This window comes from Pseudorca crassidens, chromosome 10, assembly GCF_039906515.1.
Source record: "Pseudorca crassidens isolate mPseCra1 chromosome 10, mPseCra1.hap1, whole genome shotgun sequence".
Taxonomy (NCBI): domain Eukaryota; kingdom Metazoa; phylum Chordata; class Mammalia; order Artiodactyla; family Delphinidae; genus Pseudorca; species Pseudorca crassidens.
The window spans coordinates 88219248-88238067 of record NC_090305.1 but is presented as its reverse complement, the minus strand read 5'-3'; the positions used below and the strand labels follow the sequence as shown (position 1 = coordinate 88238067).

Below are 18820 nucleotides of genomic sequence, written 5' to 3'. Positions count from 1 at the left end.
GGCAGAAGTAAGCAGCCTTGTTGGAAGGTTGGGTACTATGACTCTGTGGTTTTATTAATTACATTTATTCTTTTAAAATGACCCTGGATGAAAACAACCACCCCTTCTGTGGTCATGGTTAGCAGATGTTTACCGTAATATTCTTTGCTCCGTGGGAAAAAAAAAAAAAAAAAAGCCTCTTCCACCCAACAAAAACAGCCACAGTTTGCTTGGCTCAATCAGAACTTTGGCGCTTGGGTCTTACTTTATATATCATGGCTCCAGTCACACAGCCTTTCCAAGTGTGAGGCTTAGGTCACTCCAGCATCTGCAGGAGCGCCTCACTCAAACAGTGATCTATTATGTGAGCGCTTAATTCTTATACTGTTTTTGGCGTCCACCCTTCCTCGTTGAAACCAATATCCTATATGCAAGGCTCTCTTTGTTTTTCTTGTAGGAGCATGCTGGCTCCTCCTTAATTTCAAAGCCTTTCACCTAGGTCTGATGGCCATTTTTGTGAGGATTTTGAGCGTAGAGATAAAGGCAAGGTTCGCCTACTCCATCTGAGAGTTTGGATTTTCCTGGGCTCTCTCTGAAATGAAAGGCATCTCCTTGTCTCATGTTTTTTTGTTTGAAAGGTGTCTTTTCTTATTGCATGTTGAGTGTGCTTAACCACCTCACTTCTCATATTTTTTTTTCTTGCCAATTCCTTTTTTTTTTTTTTTTTTTTTTACAAGCAGTAAGTGCTCATGAACCTTTAGATGGTCCCTGCCTACACCTGCCATTCATGGTTCTAACAGGTATTTCAGAAGCAGCCCCCTCATTTGTCCTGATTTCCGCTCTGAAGAATGCCTCTTGCTCTTCGGCAGTGCTGAAAGGAAATACAACAGCACAACTTTGCTTTTCTTGGGAAGCTCCTCCCTTTGGAATGGAGAACTCTGGGTGGCTCTTCTTATTTTGTCTCCATCGCCAAAATAAGCAGGGATCTTGCATAACACCAGGGTAGGAAAAAAGAAGTAATTTTAAGGGAAACGTACGTTCATGTCGAGAAAAAGGGAGTTAGAACGGGACAGAGGACAGTGGTCCACAGAGGTAAAGACATCTTTTCCATTCAGGTAGGAAACCAGGTTTTGATCATTCTGGTATAATTTATAAAATAACAAAAGTTGCTTCCTCCCATCCCCAAGTCTTTTCTTTGATCCAGTTAAAAATAAATCTTGAGATTAGAAAACCAAGGCTCATAGGTTACTTAATTGATGTATGTGGTAGTTGGAATAGATCAAGTCTTGTATTTGTGAAATTATTTTCCTACAATCTTAGTTAACCCTAAGTGATTCCCTTGGAGATGACTTGGTTTGAGACGCTTGCCCTAATCTGAACCCAGTGCCAAAGCTAGCCAAATAGGATTCTTGTTTGGTCTGACTTTAGGAACATGGAAGAGACATCTGAGCATTCAGATGAACCAAAGATGTCTACTCTAGCTGTTTGGCTGATTAGTGGACATATTATTTGTCCTTTTAAGTGATTCCAAATAATGTCTGTTGATAGAAACAGAGCAGACACTTCAGTGTTTCAGACTGTTTGTGGGTGGCAGGTTTTGAAAATGCAGCTAATTTGCAAAAAGAAGAAAGAGTAGGAAAAAAAAAAAAAAGCGAAAGAACCAAAAAAACAAAATCTTAAAAGTTTCAGTTTCATCCATTCTCAAGGTTTGAAAATTTCAAAGCTGGGGGAACATCGAGCAACGTTCTTTCGCCATTGTAAATTAAACACTCGTGTCCTTAAGATATAGCTGTGCAGGCGGTAGGGCCCAGGAGCATTGTGGGCACTGGCATATGTCAGCAGTGCCAAAGCCAGAGGGATTTTGGTTGGGCTCGCACAAACGGTTGACAGGAGCGTGGATAGCCCCCAGACTGGGGAACCTTGATCGTGCCTGGAACTGACTGTTTATATGTACACTTGTTTCTCACGTATACAAAAAGTGCCTCCAAACAAAAGCCAAGTCATGACCTAATAAAGAGCCCGCTTCTTAAAGAGCCCTACGTCCCGGAGTGCTGACACAGGTAGGCTTGGAAACTAGCGTGGTGGACCCAGGCTTGTGTTCAATCTGTTTGATTAAAATAAAAGTCTTATTAAGATTTAAAAACGTACATTAGAAAAAAATTCCAAACCTACCCCTCACCCCCGAAACAGGGAAGCAAAACCATTTAAAATAGATAATTCTTAGATGTTGGTTTAAGGTTCAGCTATTTTAATTCGTTAGTCCACTGCTTTTCCCCCCAAAGGTTTCAAAAAAAGGTTTTCAGTAGGACCTGAGCCATTTCACTGTTGGAAAAATGAAGTTTCAAAAAATCAGGATATGGGCACACACAAAAAGGAATTTGAGTTAGAGTTCCTTTTAAGCTTTCGAGAGTAGGCTATGTTCTGTTATTTTTCTAGTGTTTTTTGTCCTTTGAGTTTAGTCAAGCTATAAATGGTGGCAGATACCATCTCTATATTTGTGGGTAGTAAGAAAAGCTTCAAGGAATATGTCAGAGCAGAACTAGAAATCCCAGAAGTCTTGTTTAATAATTAGAATCTGAACATTTATCACATTTTTACTGTTTGTCAGCTACTACTGTAATATACCAGCACTAACTTACTAAATCCTTATGAATACTTTGAAATAGCTACTCTTACTACCTTCGTGTCTCAGATAAGTAAACTGCGGATCAAAGAGGTTAGCTGTGTTAAATTGCCTGGGGTTACGAAAAAAGTAAATGCAAGTAAATAAAGTCTAGAGTCTGGTTAACAGCAATGTACCAGTGCCATTTTCCTTGTTCTGATAATGTACTACAGCTATGTAAAAGGTCATCATTGGGGGAAGCTAGATGAAGGGTATATAGGACTCGGTGCTATATTTGCAACTTCCTGTAAGTCTGTAATTAATTAAAAATGAAATTTTTTTCAAAATGGCAGATTTTACACTTGAGTCAAGGTCTCTTTGCTTTTGAAATCCAGATTATTCACCGTTATGTCTTCATAGATCGTTTGACCAGCAAGAAGATGGCCTTTGCTCCACTACCTTTCTAGGTTAAGAGTTTCAGGTTACCCAGACCATTTTGTGTGGGCTCCCATAACTCAGTGTAGTTTTAGGAGCCAGAATTTATCCTTGACTTTCTTGCTTCCTTATCACATTCCTCCTTTCCCTCCCCCAATCCCAAAGTCATCCACTCTGATCTTGATAGAGACAGTGGAGATCATTTATCTTGTCATTGGAATCTTTCAGTAAATGCTTTGCTGAGGAGAGGTGGTCTGACACTTTTAATGAGTTTCAGAGTAGATTTGTAATTCCTGATGTGTACATGGAAATGCATATGGACATCTAGAAAGGAGTATGGCAATAGTAAGCCAAAAATTTACCAGCTTACAGCATGTAAATATCTTAAGCCATGGAAAACTTACATTCACAATGCTAATTATTTTTGCAGCTGAAAAACTACTAGAGTGAAATTCAGAAAACCGAAGTTTTAAAGCTATATCTTCTGCTAACTTGTTATGTGATCTCAGTTTCTTCATTTAGGAAATTAGAAGAGAATCATGTTCTACCAAAAACTTCCACATATAAGTAACTTTGTGACATTCTGTTTGACACAACTTCAAAGCTGTATCTTTACTGAGTTAAAAATGATTGCTGTGAAAGTTGCTTAGTCTTCTTTTTTCTTTTTCTTTTTAAAAGATTTTTTATGCAGCAGGTTCTTATTAGTTATCTATTGTTGCTTAGTCTTATGACTGGAGAATCAAGTTCCAGAATATATTGGTGGATTTAACCAATTGATTAACTCAAATAAGTATTTGAGATCTTTCTTCTTTTCTAACATAGGTGTTTACAGCTATAAATTTCCCTCTGAGCACTGCTTTACCTGTATCTTATAAGTTTCGGTATGGTATGTCATTACTTTCATTCATCTCCAAATATTTTCTAATTTATTTTGTGGTTTCTTTATTCCCATTGGTTATTTAGGCATATGTTGTTTAATTTCCACATTTGTGAGTTTTCTGAATTTCTTTTTATTACTGGTTTCCAATCCATTCTGTTGTAATTGGAGCACGTACTTTGTTTTATTTCAGTCCTTTGAAATTTATTGAGGTCTGTTTTATGGCCTAGCCTATGATTTGTCCTGGAGAATGTCCCATGTGTGCTTGAGAAGAGTGCATATTCTGTTGTTGCTGATGGGTGGGACTTTCTATAGATATCTGCTAGGTCTGTTTGATTCTTAGTGTTGTTCATGTCTTCTGTTTTCTTGTTGATCTTCTGCCTAGTTCTGTCCATTATTGTCAGTAGGGTATTGAAGTCTCCAACTACTAGTGTTGAATGGTCTGTTTCTCACTTCAGTTCTGTTAGGTTTTGCTTCATGTATTTCAGGACTCTGTTTTTAGGTGAAGACTTTCTTAAAAAGAGAGCATTCTTGTTGTGTCACCTGCTTTCAGGACTTCATTCAGTCTTAAGGTTTAAAAATTACACACACTGATGAAAAAGCTTAGTTTTATAATGGGGCAACTTTCTGACACTGATGGAGACATTTAGGCCACATTTACATTGGTAAAGAGAAGTGAAGGATGGATAGCTTTTTTATCCCATGCATTTTATTACTGTAGGCGACCAGTAGGGTCCAACTGAGGCCAAACCAACATTGTCTTGGATAGCAGGCTGATGGGGGCTTTGACTTACCCAGATGTAAATCAGTGTTGCATTTCTGTTTTTCACTTACTCTGTGTAGACATGGACTAACTCAATACAAACATGTTTCATGGCAAAAATATGCTTTTTTTTAGCAAAAAAGAATAAAATGCAATTTTCTCCTTGTTGCTAAACCTATGACTCTGTAGCTCTTTCTGTGTGTAGGTCACATGGCAAACTGCAGGTGCATCTGTCATACAGAAATTGCTTTTCCCCCCAAATACAGAAATGTGAAATAAACCAATTTGGGCACAAGTAGTGTATGCTAGATTTACTTAGTATCTATCACACAGCTCCCTGCACTCACTGTATTAGGACTAATCAAAGAGTTAGAACTGCCTAGTTTCGGCAGAAATGCATATACAGCTTCTACTCAGTCAGTGATACTACTGAGTGATTGTTTTTGCTAACAATATTATGGCCAAATATATAATTTTTTTCTTTTCAGGAGTACTATAAATTTGTTCTAGACATATGTCAGTGGGAAAGCAGGGGTGGGGTAATACTCACGTGTACACACATCCATACATTTAGACATAAATAGGTCATTTTCACTGAATAAAAGTTTCAAAAGTCATTTCTTTATTTCTTTACCCATTTTATTATCCTTATCCACATTTTGGTGTTTAATCCATGAGCGATGAAGTAGTTTAGTGGTGATTTTAAATTCCCTATGAACGAATATAGTTTTTCAGAAGAGATTTTGCATTTAAGTTAAAAACCATTTTCTTTTCCTGTCATCTCTGTGAATAGTCCTTAGAGTTGATTGTTAGTGGAGGAAACCATGTGGTTCTGTATCTGAACTTTCTCTGAGAAAGGAATTATTGTCTTTGTCATTTTGTTTCCACGTGTGACCTCCTTACCTGCTGGGTTTCCCAACAGCTGTCAGCTAACTACTCTAGCACCATACTGTTACCTGCTTCCTGGTTCACAAATATGAAGTAAACAGAAAATCTTGCTAATTTGAGCCCAGTAGGAACCTTAGCACTGTAATGAGGGACTGATTTTGAAAGCAGACAGACATAGCTCACAAGATTAGAGCCAAATTTTTAAATGATCTTAAATAACTAATTGAAAGTAAGAGTGGTACTTAAGAAAGAGGCGAGATACTGACACATGGAGGAATTAACAAACGGGAGAGAAGAATCCTCATGGAGTCTTAGTGATTATGCAGTCTTCCTTGGGTTGCCCCTGATGTTAATCTAAGTGTGGGAATGATAACGTACCTTAGAGGACAGGTTTGTGGTTGAAAGGCTCTTGATAGATTTTGACAAATTAAACAGTGGTAAAGATGTTTGGAAGTTATCCAGGTCCTTACTGTTATTTATGTCAGTGAACTAGAAATCAGTGGTTAATTTGCAGTTCTTGTAATTTTTATGATACTCCTGTTGTTGTAAATTTAGCCGTGTGAGGCATCAACTCAGCGGGATACATTTTATGTTGTCAGCTACCTTTTGACATCATAATAGATTTCAGTTGCCAAATCTTTCTCGATAGAATAAATGTAAAAGAGAGCTGCACAGAATATTTGGATCATATCCAGATACAAGTAAACGTGTGATGGACTTTCTGAGATTAAAAGGCTCAGATTGGAATGGAGGGGGAAGGAATGACACCCTGTTGATTTGGGGTTTTCTTCTTTTTCTTATTATTTGCCCTTAACCCATTCTAGATCATGTTCTAGTTACGCATCCTTTATCTTGGCTCAAAGCTAGCCTGCTCTTTGCTGTGTGGTCCCTTGTATGATAACCAAAGTATAATTTGAAGTTACTGATTTTCTGCACCTGTTAACTGTTAATGCCTCTTTGTGCCCTTTTTTTTGCACTGGATCACAGGTTCCACAGTCTTATATTTTTTTCCTCATTGTTTTAGCATCTGTTACATTATTTTAAAGAAAATATTTACATTCTCTCTGGATAATTAAAGACTCGATTGGAATCGTATTTCGTAGCTGGGATGTTTCTTTCCTCCCTCCCTTTTCTCTAGTTTATTCAGAATGCCTCCTTTATAATTATACTCTTCTATAGCACTGTCCCTTGAGCTGCTGACAACTCAGGAGGGTTGAGGATTGAGTTGAGAGGATTAGTGGACACCACTGCCTTTTAATACATTTGTTCTCTGAGAGTCTCTATTTTGACCTCGGAATTATTTCTTTTTCGGCTCTCTGCTCTATTATGTCACGTATTTTTGTAGATGTCACTTTGATCTCTGGGAATGTCTAGCCTCCCATTTCTCTGATGTCATTTGCTCTGCTTGAAAACTTGTTATGACGCTATTGGCCAGGCTGTCATTTTGCCCTTTCATACACCTCCTTCGAATCTCTTCAGAGGAACTTCCTCCTTCATCCTTACTGTGAGCTCAACAGTCCTACAGAGGTATGATGTCGTTGACCTAAGGATCTCCAGCCCGGTGGAAGGAGCGCTTCCTTGTCCTTCATCTGTGTAATTGGGTTATATATCTTAAGTGCCTTGTTTGGAGTGTCCATTTGGCAAGAACTCTACTACTGTATTTGGCCGTAGCCTTGCCTGCTCCTGATGTCTAATAAATGTTTAATGATAATTGAAATGATCAGTTCTCAATCCACAGTGGAGAAGAGCTTATTAACCTTTTCTAGGCACGACTACGTTGTCCTTGAGATGGACGTTTCTTGTATTGTGTACTAGCAACTTTAACTCAGATCCATTGCACTTGCAGGGTTCCTGCCCCTTAATGCCGTAAAATGATTTCACAGTATTCGTCTCTCTTCTGGAAGGTGTACACCCTTGGCCATTGCTTCAAAGAATAGCCAGTATTATTGTATTCAAGATAAATTCAAATAAATGCAATTGTGTAATGTATTGCGGGGGCATGCACTTTGAAAGTTTCATTATAAAGTAAAAAAAAAAACAATTACAGAAAACCACACGCACACACAAACTGATTCTGTACAGTGTGTTCTATTTTCTGCACTGTCTAAAAGGAAGCCACTGTCGACTGAGTATTTGAAATCTGACTAGGGATGACTGAGAAGCTAAATTTAAGTTATTTCATTTTAGTTAGTTTATACCGTAATAGCCACATGTGGCTAGTGGCTGCTGTATGGGACGTTTACATATATGTATATATTTATATGTCAGTTGTGTTATGGTGGATGTCTTTGTAACAACCATTCAAGTCAAGAAATCGAACTTTGCCAGCCACCCAGAAACCCCTCAAGTGCCTGATCCCACTCACAGCCCCTTCCAAGAGTGACCAGTACTTCTGTAGTAATTATTTCCCTTTGTTTCATTATTACTTTATTACCTACATGTGGATCCTTAGACATGGTAGTTTAGTATTGCCCATTAAAAAAAAATTATATGTCTTCTAAGTTTCTTAATTTACAAGTTTCCCCTCTGTTTCTTTCTTTTCTTTACACTTCTCCTTTTGGAGAACCCTGGCCGCATGAGCTGCAGAGGTTTCAAGAGCCTGGATTTGTATGATTGCATCCTCAGCTCACATGTTCCTTTGCCCTCTCTATTTCCTGCAAATTCGCAGTTGGGTCCAGAGGCTTCTGTTTGATCCCTTTGGCAAGACTCTTAAGTGATATTGTGTTCTTTCATTGAGGAGGGACATAATACTTTATTGTCTTCCTTTTTGTGATGTTAGTAGCCATTAATGCTCACTGGCTAGATCCATTAATTCCCTGGGAGTTGCAAAATGGTGATGTTCTAATTCCGCTGTTTATTAACTGGAATACTTTTGTAATTTTTCTGTTCAGCTACTCCTTGGTTACCCAATGGAAGCGTTCTTATAAGAGATACAGGAAAAATGCCTGTTTTTTCCCAATGTTTACCAGTTTTCAAGATAATGGATTAGTTCCGTATCCTCCTCTGAAAGCAACCAGTAAATTTTAATATGTTTCTGCATCATGTAAACGTTGGTTAGTTGGTTAGTTTGGTTGGTTAGTTTCAGTCCATTAAATTCCTTATTTTTTATTGAAGATCACATTGTCCATCTTTGATGATGGGACTTCTTTACATTGGCTCCTCGATCCTCCTGAGATGATCCTACTGGTCTTTCATTGCTTCTTTGCTTACCGCTCTGATGAGATGCTTCAGACTCACCTTGAACATTTCTTGCCTGAGGACTGACATAGGATATTTGCCCAAAAAAGCTTGGATTCTCTTAGTGGAAATTTGTGTTTCAAGACAATTATCATACTGCTAACTGTGCTTATTGTTGTTGGATTGCTCATTATGTCTAGGCCTCATGAATTCGACTGATTATTTCCACTTCATATTCATGATTAGAGGGCTTTTAGTTAGCTTCTTATCTGGTACATAGGTATGTATCTCCTTTCTACTATGGTGAGGATCCCAGTTCTTGGGAATATGGGAGCTGATAGAATTAAAATACTCCATAATTACTAATTTGCATATTTATCCACCTCATACGTGCAACAGTCTCAGAATAACAATGCTAATACTACAGTCTCCAATTATGATTACCAAGAAGTTAAACATCTTACTACATATACTATTACTAATCTTTATTATTTTTCAATGGCTTACTATGTCTGTCTTTTCAGAGCATATAGCCATTTATACTGTACTTTCCCTTTTTATCACATTTTAGTCTTAGCTCTATAAGTAAGTATATTCAGAGCTCAACACTAGTTCTTATGTTAATGTCTTTGATCATTTTGTCAAAAGCTCATTTTCTATTAGATTTCTCAGGAAGGGCTCCTGGGAAATACATTACCTGAATTTGGGCATTTTGGCGACAGTTTGCTGCTCCATTTAAATTTAAAAAGCAGTTTTTGCTGGCTGCAAAATTGTTGGTACATATTTTTTTTCTTTAAGTACCTTGGCTGTGTTACTCCGTTTTCTTCTGGCTTAAGTCTTAAGTCCAGAAATTTTACTAGACTCTGTCTTGGTGTTGATCATTTGGGTACAGTATGCTCAAGTATCCAGTGACCTCTTTCAACATCTAGTCCCAAGTTGTTTTTTTTTAATTTCAGGAAAGTTTCTTTGAATATAGTTTTAGGTATCTGGACAGGTCCCTTCCTTTTATTTCATTTTTAGGGATTCCTATTCTCCATATGTTGGATCTTCTTTACCTAACTTAAATATTTGACATTTTCTTTCTTTTGTCTTTATTTCTTCTTGATTTTTAATTTTCTCCTCGTTTTTTTTAACCTTCTAGCCTTTTAACTTTTTACTAACTTTTACTAACTAGCTGTTTACTAACTTTTAACTAACTTTTTAACTTTTTTTTTGTGTGTGTGGTATGTGGGCCTCTCACTGTTGTGGCCTCTCCCGTCGCGGAGCACAGGCTTCAGACACGCAGGCTCAGAGGCCATGGCTCACGGGCCCAGCCACTCCGTGGCATGTGGGATCTTCCTGGACTGGGGCACGAACCCGTGTCCCCTGCATCGGCAGGCAGACTCTCAACCACTGCACCACCAGGAAAGCCCCCTTCTAGCACTTTTAAGGCATTATTTGTTGTATTCATTTACTCTTGTGTCCTCTTAGTATATTCCTCATTATGCCAATGATGTTTTCTTTTTTCCTCAGGTCCATTCTTCCTTCCTTCATTTCTCAGTTTTTCTAATTCTGATTTATGTTATTCTTTCATGCCTTATTTCATATTCTTAATGTCTTCTAGCTCATTTTAAAATAATAGGTTACAGTTTGGGTCTGCTGTATGACATATCTTTCTGATGTGTGCTTTCATTTTCTGTAGGGTGTTATTCTTTTTCCCTTTTTCCCTCTTATAATTTTGTGTAGTGTTTGATCTGAAAACTTTTTCTGTTGCCCATTTTTATGTATAAGTTGTTTTTCTGAACTTTTGATAGGGAGGCTTGATTTAGATAGCTCTTCTAACTTCCTAGAGCTCCCTCTTCTTGTCTGCTTTCAACTGCTAGGCTACTGGCCTGCTTTTTAAAATATCTACACAATCTTCTCCTTCCCCACTTTTTTTGAACCTTCTCTTTCTTTCCTCTTGATTTTCTCTGTCCTTTTCAATTTTGATTCTTCTATTTCCAGCAGGTTTTCCTCATTGTGGGTCCTGTCCTGGAGTGGAGTCCTGGCAGATCAGTTTTGAGAGATTAACTGCACTAGACTACACCAGACTCTGCAGGGTTTCTTAATGTGAGCCCTGTGTACTGTGTCTTTTTTAGAATGGGAAAAATTCCTCCCAGGTTCATCTGCTGTTTTAAATTGATTCATCACACTTTTTCATTTAATACTTACTGAAATTTGGGGAGTTTCTTTCTCAGGCCCTTCAGTTGCCCTGCTGTATCCCTCTGCTCCTTTCTGTGTACATGCAACTAACCTGCAGCAATTGTGGTTGGTATTGGTATTGTCCAACACCTGTTGGTACTTTGGTGCTTGAGGCAATACCTAGTCACCTAGCTTTGTTGTAAATTTGTCCAACAAACAGTTGTTTTTTGGTTTGGTTTTTGGTCTTGCTCTCAGGTTGTTCTGTTTTTTTGAGGGGATTTGGAAAGATTCAAATGCTATGCTTTTACCTCTGCCTCTAATTTTTTTTTTGTTAAATGTATTAGCTTAAATACATTTTAAAAAACTAAAATTCAGTTTTTAAAAATTTCACCATTTCTTCCAGCACCTACCCCACGGCAAGCACTAATCTGTTCTCTGTATCTATGAATTTGTTTAAAAATTTAGATTCCATATGGAAGAGAAGTTGTATGGTATTTGTCTTTCTTTGTCTGACTTATTTCACTTAGCTTAACGCCCTTGAGTTCCATCCATGTTCTCACAAATGGCAAGATTTCATTATTTTTTATGGCTGAATAATGTTCCATTGTATGTATGTACCACAGTTTCTTTATCTATTCATCCATCAGTGGACATTTAGGTTGTTTCCATGTCTTGACTATTGCAAATAATGCTACAGTGAACATGGGGGTGCATGTATCTTGTCAAATCAGTGTTTTCATTTTTTTAAATAAATACCCAGAAGTAGAATTGCTAGATCATATGGTAGTTCTATCTTTAATTTTTTGAGGAACCTCCACACTATTTTCCATAGTGGATGCCCCAGTTTACTTTCCTACCAAGAGTCCACAAATGTTACTTTTTCTCCACATCTTCTCCAAGGCTTGTCATTTCTAGTCTTTTTCACAATAGCCATTCTGACAGGCATGAGGTGGTATCTCATTGTGGTTTTGATATGCGTTTCCCTGATGATTAGTCATGTTGAACATCTTTTTTGTACCTGTTGGCCATCTGTATGTCTTCTGTTAAAAAATGTTTATTCAGATATTCTGCCCATTTTTAACTGGGTTGTTTGGTTTTTCTTATGTTGAGTTGTATGAGTCCTTTAAATATGTTGGATATTAGCCCCTTATCAGATATTTGATTTGCAGATATTTTCTTCCATTCAGCAGGTTGCCTTTTCATTTTGTTGATGGTTTCCTTCACTGTGCAGAAGCTTTTTAGTTAGATGTAGTTCCACTTGTTTATTTTTGCTTTGCTGCTTTTGCTTTTGATATCAGTTCAGAAAATCATCACCAAGACCTATGTTACTACCTATGTTTACTTCTAGAAGTTTTTTTGGTTTCAGGTCTTACGTGCAGGTCCTTAATCCATTTTGAGTCAATTTTTGTGGATGATATAAGACAGTTGTCCAGTTTCATTCTTTTGCATGTGTCAAGTTATCCCAGCACCACTTATTGAAGAGACTGTCCTTTCTCCATTGTATGTTCTTGACTCATTTGTCATAAATGAATTGACTTACATGCCTGTGTTTATTTCTGGGTCCTCTTTTCTGTTCCATTGATCTGTGTGTCTGTTCTTTTGCCAGTACCATACTATTTTAATTACTATGGCTATCTAATATAGTTTGAAATCAGTGAGTGTGATGCCTCCAGCTTTGTTCTTCTTTCTCAAGATTGCTGTGACTATTCAGTCTTTTATGGTTACATAGAAATTTTAGAATTGTTTGTTCTATTTCTGTGGAAAATGTCATTGAAATCTTGATAGGGGGTGCACTAAATCTGTATTTTGTTTTGGGTAGTATGGACATTCAGTATTAATTCTTCCAGTCCACTAGCCCTGAATATCTTTCCATTTATTTGTGTCATCTTCACTTTCTGTCACTAATGTCTTCTAGTATTTAAATGTACAAGTCTTGCACCTCATTGGATAAATTTATTCCTAGGTATTTTATTACTTTTGGTGCAACTGTAAATGGAATTGTTTTTTAAATTTCTCTTTCTGATAGTTCGTTATTAGTGTATAGAAATGCAACAGATTTTTGAATATTGATTTTGTATTTTGCAACTTTACTGAATTTATTAGTTCTCATAATTTTTGATGGGGTCTTTAAGGTTTTCTATATGTAATATCATGTCATCTGCAAATAGTGATGGTTTTACTTTTTCCTTTCCAATGTGGATACCTTTTATTTATTTTTCTTGCCCAATTGTGCTGACTAGGACTTCCAACACTATGTTGAATAAAACTGCTGAGAGTGGGCAACCTTGTGTTTTTCCTGATCTTAGAGGAAAAGCTCTCAGCTTTTCACCGTTGAGTATTCTGTCACCTGTGGGCTTATCATAGTTGGCCATTATTATGTTGACTTATGTTCCCTTTATACCCACTTTGTTGAGAGTTTTTATCATGAATGCATACTGAATTTTGTCAAATGCATGTTTTGCATGTATTGAGATGATAATATGAGTTTTATTCTTCATTTTGTAGTGTATCACATTGACTTGTGGACGTTGAACCATACTTGCGTCCTCTGAAAAAATCCCGTGTGATCATGGTGGGATCCCTTTAGTGTATTGTTGAATTTGGTTTGTTAATATTTTGATGGAGATTTTTTGCATTTTTGTTCATCAGCCATATTAGCCTATAATTTTCTTTTCTTTTGACATCCTTGTATGTTTTCAGTATCTGGGTAATTGTGGCCTCATAAGATGAGTTTGGAAGGGTTCCCTCGTCTTCTGTTTTTTGGAAGAGTTTGAGAAGGATTGGTATTAATTCTTCTGTGAGTGTTTGGTAGAATTCACCAGTGAAGCCAGTACGTCCTGGACTTTATTTGCTGGGAGGTATTTGATTACTGCTTCAATCTCCTTATTAGTAACCAGTCTGTTCAGAATTTGTTTCTTCATGATTTAGTCTTGATAGTTTATACGTTTCTAGGAATTTACGTGTTTGTTGTAGGTATTCCAATCTGTGTATAATTGTTCATAGTATTCTCTTAGAATTCTTTGTATTTCTGTGGTATCGTTTGTAACATCTTTTTCATTTCTGATTTTGAGTCCTCTCTTTTTTTTCTTGGTGAGCCTAGCTAAAAATTTGACATTTTTTTTTTTTATCTTTTCAAAGATCTAGCTCTTCGTTTCATTGACCTTTTCTGTTGTCTTTTAAATCTGTATTTCATTTACTTCTGCTCTAGTTTTTTTTATTTTCTTCTTACTACTAACTTTGGGCTTCAGTTGTTCTTCTTCTAGTTCTTTGAGGTATACAGTTAGGCTGTTCGAGACTTTTCTTATTTATTGAGATAGGAATTTATTGCTATGAACTTTCCTCTTAGAACTGCTTTTGCTGCATTTCATAAATTTTGGTATGTTTCATTTCCATTTTCATTTGTGTCAAGGTATTTTTAATTTCTTTTTTGATTTCTTCTTTGAGCTGTTGGTTGTTCAGTGAGATGGTGTATAATCTCCACATATTTATGAATTTTCCAGTTTATTTCATGTAAGTAACTTCTAGTTTTATACCATTATAGTTGGTAAAGATGCTTGATATGATTTAAATCCTTTTAAATTTATCAAGACTTATTTTGTGGCTTAACATATGATCTATCTTGGAAAATATCCCATATATGCTTGGGAAGAATGTGTATTGTTTTGCTTTTGGATGGAATGTTCTATAAGTATCTCTTAAGTCCATCTGCTCTAATGTGTCATTTAAGGTCAATGTTTCCTAATTGATTTTCTGTTTGAATAATCTATCCCTTGATGAAAGTAGAGTATTTAAGTCCCCTGCTAATACTGTGTTGCTGTCTATTCTGTTGCTGTCTGTTAATGTCAGCTTTATATGCTTAGGTGCTCCTGTATTGGGTGCATAAAAGTTGACAAATTTTATATCTTCTCGTTGGATTCACTACTTTATCCTTATGCAGTGCCCTTCTTTGTCTCTTACTTCAGTCTTTGCTTATAGTTTCTCAAGCTTTCTTTTGGTGTCCGTTTGCATGGAATATCTTTTCCATCCTGTCACTTTCAGTCTGTGTGTGTCTTACAGCTAAAGTGAGTCTCTTGTAGGCATCATATAGATGGATCCTGTTTTTTTTTTAATCCATTTAGCCACTCTGTTTTTTGTTTGGAGAATTAATTTGTTTACATTCAAAGTAGTTATAGGTATGTGCTTATTGTCATTTTGTTAATTGTTTTCTGGCTGCTTTTGTAGTTCCTGATGTCTCATGCCCTAGGGCAGCTTTGTGTTGTGACATTTAATAGATCTAGACTTTGTGAAAGGAGATTGCAGTGTTTGGTTAGGTCAAGCATTCCAACTGTTTCAACCATTGCAGCCAAGTGGATCGATTAAGTCATGTTGCAGCTGATCAGAGAAACCCAGTCAGCAGCAGGTGGAGGATACTGAGAACCAAATGGAGCCAATTTGGCCATTCCAAAACTGTCAGAGCTTTTGGCCAGTATGATAACTACCACGATTAGCAGGAAACAGGGTTACGTATTTCCCGCTCTCACACCCTCACTGTTCTGTGGTAAGTTGCCCTGAAGGCATGTCTCAGCCAGAATTCTGCCATATAGGCAGAGATGTGTCAGGGAGCATGCCCAGAAAAGTCATACAACTTACTCCATGGGAAAGGTATGAGGAGAAAGTAATACTATTTTGGTGGAAGAACTAGCCAACTTCCTAGCTGAAAGGTGACAGGGTTCTCTCGTCATACCAGATGAGATCTAGATTCCAAGTACAGTTCTCAAGGTATGAGGCTGCTGGGCTCCTTGGCACTCACAATCTTTTCAGCTGATCATGTGTCTTGAACACTACTCAGTTCATCAATGAAAAATAATTCCAAACATCTCTAATGCTAGTGAACAGACTTTGTGGTATAATTTTAGATAACGATGTTTGAGGTACCTGTATGATCTTCTCTCATGGAGAGAAAGTTGGGAGAATATCCTGGGTGGATATTCCTGATTCAGCAAAATGTTTCTGTATCCTGGTGATAAAAATATAAACACACATGTGTACCAGATTTTGAAAGAGCTGATTATCAAAACAAGTGAGAATTAGATTAGAGGGACTTTGAGATTCAGATACAGTTGTCATCAGTAAACACACACGTGCATGTGTGCACACTTATATATGATAGAATTGAACTTCCCTTTACAGCAGACCATTTGTTCTGTTTATAACTTCGAGAAATTGATTGGTCAGATTTCATGATTCGTGGGTACCTATTTAAACATAGTTCCGTTCTCTTGCAGTTGGCCGACTGAGGAAGGAAAGCAAGTGATCTTTATGTTGCAGCTGGGAAACCTATCTCAGTACAGTGAGTCTGTTTCTCTACTCTCCTTGAAGTGACAGCAATGCTGTCACTTCTTCCCTTTCAACTCTTCCTCCCATAAGGAGGAGTCGGCCCTTAAAAGCATTTCTGAAGGCATCTTTTCTCTTCTCACCTCTGGTTTGGTCTTTACCTGCTTTTGTTCAGTATTGGCCTGTGGCCTCCAAGTTTGGGAGGCAGCATAACATGGTGGTTGAGACACTGGATTCTAGAAAAGACAATGGGATTCAAATCCACGCCACACCATTTATTAGCTGTATGAGTTGGGCCTCATTCTCCTGCAGGACCTTCACTTCCTCATCTGTTAAATGGGAATAAGAACAGTGTAGTGCTGGGACATATTAAGTGTTGCTTTCTAATTATCCTTCTCTTCCTGCTTCTGCTGTTACTAGGGTGGGTTTATCACCTCTTTCCACCCTTCCCCTGGGTCTCTCCAGACTTAGAGTTCATTCCCTTCCTGTACCAGACAGCCTCGTACAACCCAACTTCCCCAACTCCTGCATCCTTTGTTTTCTCCTTTCCTCTCAACTGCTCGTATTTAGGAATTGGCTTAAAATTTATCCCAATATTTACCCACTTAAGACACATACCTAGTGAGCATGACAAGAAAGCCTTTCTTGAGGCAGGTAATTTACAGAGGAAGCTTTTGTTACTTTTTCCTTAGACAAACTGAAATCGTGTGCTAAAGTACCTGGCTTCAAATTCTCCCTTTACTCTTTTCCGTTCTTTGAAAACACATTCTCCCCTCGTGAATAACTGTTACCAGTTTTGTGTTACAAGCCAGAGCGCCATCACCTCCCCTCTGCCATCACAGTCATCATAGGGTGAACTGGAAACCCACATTGTGACCGGGTGTTTTGGGGTATCATCGGAAGCTTTATTGTAGTTATTATTGAATTGTTGTTTTCCACCTGGGCTTCTTTCTGTGCTTCTACTCATGGATTTCTCCCCCCTTGAGTCCATTGCGTAGTACAGAACAACCTTCTTGAATACAGACTCCTGCTTAGCAGTGCCTCTCCTTTGTTACTGGTTTTAAGGTGATCTGGTAGCAGAAGATCCCATTTCATTATGCTTTGAAGATGAGGGTAACGGTATATTCCATGTACGGTTGGCCTCTTCCTGCTAACGTGTGCCAGATTGCTTAGTGCTTCACATTAAACAACAACAACGACAACAGTATAATAAAAAGAGAAGGTCCCCCCCCCCCCCGTTTGAAAGCAAGAAATAGAGCGATATTGCTAAATAAAGTACTTTTCTATTTTGAATACACTGAGGGGTATTGGCTGCTGTCAGCAGGATATAAATCATCACATTCCTATCTCGAAGTGTTAAAGTCCACCTGATATTTGGTACACAAAGAATTCATTTATCAGGGGTACTCTTCTCCATTGAAACCCCACACAGATGTTTCATGAAACTTAGTGTATTTTGTGGGAGATATTATTATAGGCACTAGGTGTAAAGGTACCTACAAGTCGTAGGCTGGTGTCATCGGTCTGACGCTCTTACGCTAAACCCTGTTGTCTGATCTGACATAGGGCCTTCTTTCTTGCTTTGTGAATGCTTTATGTTTGCTGAAGTAAAAATCACAGAGGATGGTACACTTTGGGTCCAGGGCACAGTCTGACAGCCTCAGGCCTGTTGGGTTTGTGTTGGTCGCCAGCACTTAAATATCAAGAGATTATACCTGAAGCAGTCTGGGATTCTGGGTTTTGTGAAAAAAGTGAAATAACACTGGATCCGCAGTGGAGCGGCTGCCCCCTTTAGCTGGGGCGTGGGCTAGAGTTTGTCATTCTCCTCTGGGCTGTTTTACTCATTAATGTGATCCTCTGTCCCTTTAGGCACTGGAATTTGCAACCCCTTACTTCAGCACTGCAAAGGAAAAACAAAAAAAAAAATTGGTATTCAGGACTAAACAATATGTTGAGTGTGTCTTTTTGACAGATTTCTGACAAAAGGAAATACGCTTACGTAACTTTCTTGAAATCTGTTTAATTTGTATGTATACAATCTCAGGAATATATAACATTTCTGGAATATAAATGTTATAGAAATGGGTGCATATATAAATGCTAGAAGGTATTATAAATTATATGTATAATTTCTGCTCTTCAGAATGTAATGTATCTGTGGAATATTCAAACTGGAAGGACCCCTTGCGAGCGTCTAGTTCTAGTTCAGCCCTCTCCTTTGAGTGTTAAGAAATTGAATCCCAGACCCAGAGAGTCTAATGATTTGTTCAAGGCCGTACAGCCAGGAAGTGGTGTTGGGACAGGATGCCTGTGGCCTATTGGTGATGCTAGGCCGATGGGGGCATTGATGTACAGTGTGGAATAGATGGGGATAGAGCAGAACTTGAAAAGTGCATGTCTTTTCTGTTCTTGAAGGTTATTCTTCACAGTTCTCTGTGCCCCACTCTCTGGCCTTCTTCTCTAGCAGAATCCAGACTGATATTTCTTCTAACTTCTTGGACTTTTCTACCAGTTGCTCTGCAGAATATACTAGGCAGTGCCTCTCAAACTGAACTAATTGTCACTCTTTCTCTCTTAAACCTGCTCGATATTCTGCACGCTTGATCTTGGTCGTTATTGCCATGGG

The 18820-nt window shown here is 37.9% G+C and overlaps 1 protein-coding gene across 15 annotated transcripts in view; it reads left to right on the top strand.

Annotated features, from left to right (window-relative positions):
* FOXP1 (forkhead box P1) overlaps window positions 1–18820 on the top strand; it is a 596348-nt gene that overhangs the window by 229270 nt on the left and 348258 nt on the right. For 2 of the 15 annotated variants that reach the window (XM_067755188.1, XM_067755189.1), the window contains one exon: window positions 16146–16210. The exons of the other annotated variants lie outside the window; for them this stretch is intronic. The gene's annotated coding sequence lies outside the window, so the exon portion shown is untranslated. The remainder of the gene's footprint in view (window positions 1–16145; window positions 16211–18820) is intronic. 15 annotated transcript variants of the gene reach the window in all.